Source organism: Magnolia sinica, chromosome 3 (genome assembly GCF_029962835.1).
Source record: "Magnolia sinica isolate HGM2019 chromosome 3, MsV1, whole genome shotgun sequence".
NCBI classification, from domain to species: domain Eukaryota; kingdom Viridiplantae; phylum Streptophyta; class Magnoliopsida; order Magnoliales; family Magnoliaceae; genus Magnolia; species Magnolia sinica.
The window spans coordinates 18,992,935-18,998,890 of NC_080575.1; the positions used below are offsets into that span (position 1 = coordinate 18,992,935).

Sequence of the window (5,956 nt, forward strand, 5' to 3'; positions counted from 1 at the left end):
TGAAATCTGTGCTTCTAGGGTTTGGCATAGGTTGAGAAGGAAGGGTGCATTTTTCCTTAGCATTTAGTTGAGTCTCAATCTTAGCCACAACTGTCTTTATTTCCTAATTTAATTGGATTAGAGACCGATTCATTTGAGCTTGAGAGTTCATGAATGTGGTCAATGCATCCTCCACAGATGATTGCTTTGGCGGGGGCACATATGGTGCATTGTTAGATGCCCTAAAGAAGTTGTTTTGTGTAGGCATTTGAGGTGCATTAGGCGCATTAATTTGTGGTCCATTCCTCCAACTAAGATTAGGATGGTTATGTCAATTTAGATTATACGTGTTTCCCATTGGTTGCATGTAACGCCTTGAAATTCGGGGGTTGAGCATAACTTAGCTCCCGAGTTTCAAAACATCACTTATGCAACATATTGAATGATGGATGTATGTTGTCTGTATGAGTACATAAAACATGGAATAGATTAAGCCAAATTGTAAATATAATTCAGGGATAAGTGAAGAACGCAAGCGGAAGACTTAAAGAAATATATGTGTACATGTGCAAATCCCTGAAATACATCTACATACCAGGTCATATTACAAGTGTTTCTATCAAAATTACAAGTATCAAATTACATCATTTAATCCCAAAAGAAATTCCAGAATCCCGTGCATCAGAACAAGGCTCACTAGAACCCGCCTGAAAACTGTATGAAAGAAAATGCAGCCTCATTATCCTCGATCTCCTGCTCTGCCTCAGAGGTCTCATCAACATCTACAACTAAGACAGAGTCTGGTGGGTGTTTAACACTACCCCAGAATGTGGGAGTGAGTGATCAACTCAGTGGAACAATAAAGCAAAGGTTAACATATTATCAGTTCAATCAAACAGTAATGATAAAGCAGAACAATCAAACATGTCCTAAGTACTCTTGTTAATGCAAGGATGTATGAAGAATGATGCGTGCCCTCGCACGTACACCCTCAGTGTCTTCATCTTACGTTACGCATAACATTGCCTCAAAGTGCGCCACCTCTTCCAGGAACATGTAAATGCGGTGCATGAACATGATTACCAAGTTGTTATTAGTCCTTTTCATACAGCAGGATTGAGAAGCTAAAGTACCTTCCTCATATCACCATCCAAATAGTGATCCATTCTAGGGTCGTCAGTCCTAGACATCTCATACGATCATATGATTTTAGGTCATTGCAAAGGGCTCGTCACCAATCAATGCACGCCTATCATACCTTCGTTACCACAATAAGGCTCGTCACCTCAATGCGGTATCTAGGCATGCTTGAGGTCACTACAAAGGGCTCGTCACCAATCAATGTAGGCCGACAGCATGAATATAGTGTCCCATACCACCATAATCAGCTCACGAGTTTGGTTGCTCACTGGTCATTACGGGGAGGCTCGTCACCCCAGCGTAGGTCGACAGCTCAACCACGATGTCCCATACCACCATGTCCGGCTCATGAGTCTTAGCGGATCAAGTTACAATGGTTAATAGGATTTCATCGGTAAGTTTGGTACCCTAGATTCAAACAATAGTGTCTATACATGGTGAACATACATCGGACAATCGGGTTACTTGACGAACTCGACTAGCACGAGCACACGTTGGGTTGAACGACATAGAGTGCGCAAACACTCCACGTGGCCAAACCACTGTCGACAACTCTAATATGACTCGGGTTTGTTTAATCACGTCCTACATGGCGAAAGCAATCTCAGCCATGGTCTCAAGGCCGATTACCGATTTCCTAGACTATTCATAGTCCCGAACACATTCCACTAAAACAGGTATGCATATACAATTTAGAATAATAATGGAACAACAACTCAATTCATGTAGTATGTAAGCATTTGAATAATATCAACTTAACATGGATTTTCACATAAGTAATACTTGAACTTAAACAACAAGGAATATGACTAGCATGTGGTAAAACATACACATCAATTAGGAGTGTTGAGAATCGTTTCTCAACGCCTGCAATTAGGTTAATATATCACCCTATAGATCATTCAGACATTTCTACAAACACTTAGAATACATAATACAACATATGTGACGTATGTTGAAATACATGCATTTGGACAATTCCTTTAACCAAGGAGTTGACACACATACATCTAGCATAAATACGCGACAGATAATCATGGCAATCACATGTTCATATTTTATACGCATATGGTACTTTATACATACACATAGAATACACAAATCTCAATGTAACACATGCATATCAGGAATGCAAAATAAACATAACATTTGGCATGTGAAATCTCATCCATAGCAAGAACAAACCATTCAGTGGCATTGAAAGCCTTGAAAACCATAACCTATACGATTAAAGTCTGCACCTTAGACCAGAAATAGAGCACTGAACTAATTCAGACGATATGTCCTCGTCAACGGCGACTAGATAACCTAAGACAAGAATAGAAATGAGCTACAACACACATAAACTATTCTAAGCTCTAAAACAGATTAGGGTTAGGTTAACTTACCCAAAGAAAGAACTTAGAATCGCCGTAATAACGATTCAAAAGTGATGGTTTAAGGATGAAGAAGAACAGGAAAGAATCTAAGATGATTCACCAACTTCTTTCTCACTTTCTCTCTCTTTTCCCCTCTCTTTCTTAGCTAGGGTTAGGAAATTCGTATGGAAAAGAGAGTTAGGGTTTTAAGGTCTATATATAGGCCTAACATTGATGAAAATAACCCCAGGGCCAAGGTATACTTAGGTTATAATCAAAACAGGCCTCTCTCGATCCAACGGAACACTTCCGGTGGGCCTATTTCCATGAGAGGTCGGACTTAAGCTCACTGACCATGGATCTAGGTCAAGCTGAGTTTTCGTACCGATCGGATCTTCAGATCAGCCGTGGCAGACCACGCTCAATTCAACGGTCACCGAAACTCGATCAGGTCCACAAGCATAAGGACATGCCAGGGCCACCTTCCCTGATCCGAGGGTGAAATTGGGTCAGAATCCAACGGTCAGATTGCTTAAAATCGTCGCGCAAGCGACACAACTCAGATTTCATAAAATCTTATTTAATTTCTCACCGTTCTCACACTCTTCACTCCGAACTCAATTAAATCGACCCAGAACATCATTTGGACTTGATTTTTGAGGTGATGGCCAAGTCCAACATGGTAACCGCAACAGCCTAAGATCATCGCTATCGGACTTTCGACGCGTGGTCCAGGTCCGATCCAGAACTTTCAAAAAATCCCAAGAGCAACTGGATTTAGCGATGAATCCCAGATTTTGAGAGTAACTTAGCGCTAACTATTCTACAGATTTTGAGTCATGCAGATCCAATTTAAAGCGATTGATGCAAATTTCACAAGCAATCGAGTTTAGCGCTAATTACCCCAATAAGCTTATAAGGAAAATAGAGGTAGTACTCGGGTCTTGGCACAAAATTTTTCGAGTCATTACATTGCATAACTGACCTTTGGTAGTTATTTATAGCATTTGCTTGATCATGCTCATGCGTGATATTTTGTACAACTGTGATTATTGGACAATCCTTTGTATTATGGTCTGTATCACTGCAAATGCAATAAAAATTATCTAAGAAAGTGTTTGCTTTAAACATATCAACCTTCCTAATTTCTAAGGCTTCAACCTTTCTAGCCAATGTAGCGAATTTTGCATTAAGGTTGTCTTCCTCTCTTAGGACATACATCCCCACTTTCTCTATAGGAATGGGTCTAGTTTGGTCTGATTTAGCAGAGACATCCCATGTTTACATATTCTCTACTAACATATCTAGAAAATCCTAAGCCTCATTATAATCTTTGTCAAAAAAGGTTCCACCACACATCATCTCTATGAACTGACGGGTATCCATGATGAGCCCCTTTTGGAACGCATCAATCACGTGTTATGGTTTATAACCATGATGTGGACAAGTAATTAGAAGGTCTTTGAAGCGCTCTCAAGCTTGAAAAAATAGTTCATTCCCCTTTTGGGAGAATGACATGATTTCTTATTTTAGTACATTTGTTTTGTGCTCGGGAAAGAACTTTTTCAAAAACTCTCTACTTAAGGCTTGTCATGTAGTGATGGTAATAAGTCTTAGAGAGTTGAGTCATGCTTTGGCCTGATCCTTTAGAGAAAATGAGAATAACCTAAGCTTAAGTACATCCCTATTGCCATTATTTACTTGTAATGTTGCAATTAGTTCCTCAAAGTCCTTGAGATGTAAGTAGGGGCTTTCAGAATCTAAGCCATGAAATTTAGAAATCAATTGAATCACACCTGGTTTAAAATCAATGTTCCCTGTGTGAGTAGGGAACACTATGCAAGATGGTAAAGTTGATCTCTCAAGGTGTAGATGTTCACGTAAAGTCCGTGGCTGGTTTAACACATTCTTATGAACTTCATTTTCATCCTCAAGAGGAGGATTAGGTTAATTTTCTCTGTTTAGCTTTATAGTTAGATCTGGCAGATTTGGATTATCAACTAGGTCTACCATGGAATCCAAGTGATATTGAGGGCCTCTTCTAAGTGAATGTCAAGGCTTGGAACTAGCCCACCTTCGGAAGAGAGTCGATTGTTTTGATCCCTACTCCAACGGGACATAAACCATCCACCCCATACAATAAATACCACTAATTCAAATAGCAAGGATGATACTTAAAATAAAAATAAAAACTTAACCAATAACCCAGGCGGAAGGGCCAACCAAGAGGGTTCAGTTCACAAAGCAAAATAAATCAACAACCCAGGCGACAGGGCCAACCATGAGGGTTCAGTCCACAAAGTAAAAATAAATCAACAACCTAGGCGGAAGGGCCGACCATGAGGGTTCAGTCTACAAAGTGAAAATAAAAAAATAAATCAATAAAAGTAAAACTATTACAGAAATTAAACTATACTAATCTGAAAAATAGATTCAGCGGATGATCTTTGTGATCAAACAGTAACTGTAGGATAACCATTTGTCACGCCCCAGACTCGGTATCCGGACTCACAAGGAACCCGATGGCCGGTTCTGGCCGCAACAGCCTCCGTAGTACCCCATTCTCGGCTCCTGAGGTAGGTTCCGATCCTGGGATCCTACAAGGAGGATTTTCATAACAATATAATCACTTCCAATGCGAGCATACCCAAGATCACAGCAAGTACATCTGAAAATAACAAAGGCACACATCACAAAATCCACTAAAAATTTGAGCTTTTACAATCATCCAAAAGGTCCAAAAGGACATACATGAGAATAAAAAGGAAAAGAGAGAGAAATCAGCAACACTGGAGTCCTCACTGCTCAACTCTACTCCATGCTCTGCTGCTACGGCGCCTACCTAGAGTCTCCTGCACGTATCAATCGTGCATAAGCTTATAGAAGCTTAGAGGGTGGTGTAAGTGTGTGACAATGGTGCACAGAAGAATAGTAGGAGGTATAAGGAGAGAAGCATAATCAATGAACATACCACTAGTCTTACCAAGGCTTACCATGAATGCGGTGCAATAAGTAATGAGTGCCATACCAAGGCAATGTATGAAAGGGGGGCTTGTACAGCCAATGCTAATGCGATGTAAGTAATGTCAGTGCTCATATCCAAACCATAAGTCAAGTACATTTTCAATCATAAGGAAATCACCGGGGTCCATTACACGGCTGAATGACTGCCGCGCAGACCCCGCATAGCCAAACGAGCGTAAGAGACCTCACTACCGCCCGTGGACAACTAATCACCAACAAGGCCTCGAAGGTAGCGGACCCATTTACGAGCTGGTCGACTCACCTAGCAATGCCTCCTCACACCAGCAGTAAGGCCACACCCCTATCCAACCGACTACATGACAGTGGGAGTCGCGGTCTAATGGTATAAGGCCCTCGTGCGCTCATGTATTCCACCCAGTCACGGCGTTGGAGCAGATCCTTGGTACCATGGAAGTTTTGGGAATCTCACCCATGGGCATCCTACGCACGCAGTA

General features: G+C 41.0%; 1 non-coding gene across 1 annotated transcript; it reads left to right on the forward strand.

Annotated features, from left to right (window-relative positions):
• The first annotated feature begins 3,906 nt into the window (after positions 1–3,906).
• On the forward strand, positions 3,907–4,013 carry LOC131241824 (small nucleolar RNA R71). Its single transcript, XR_009169393.1, has one exon. It is a non-coding gene; the product is annotated as a small nucleolar RNA R71 (small nucleolar RNA).
• Positions 4,014–5,956: the final 1,943 nt, after the last annotated feature.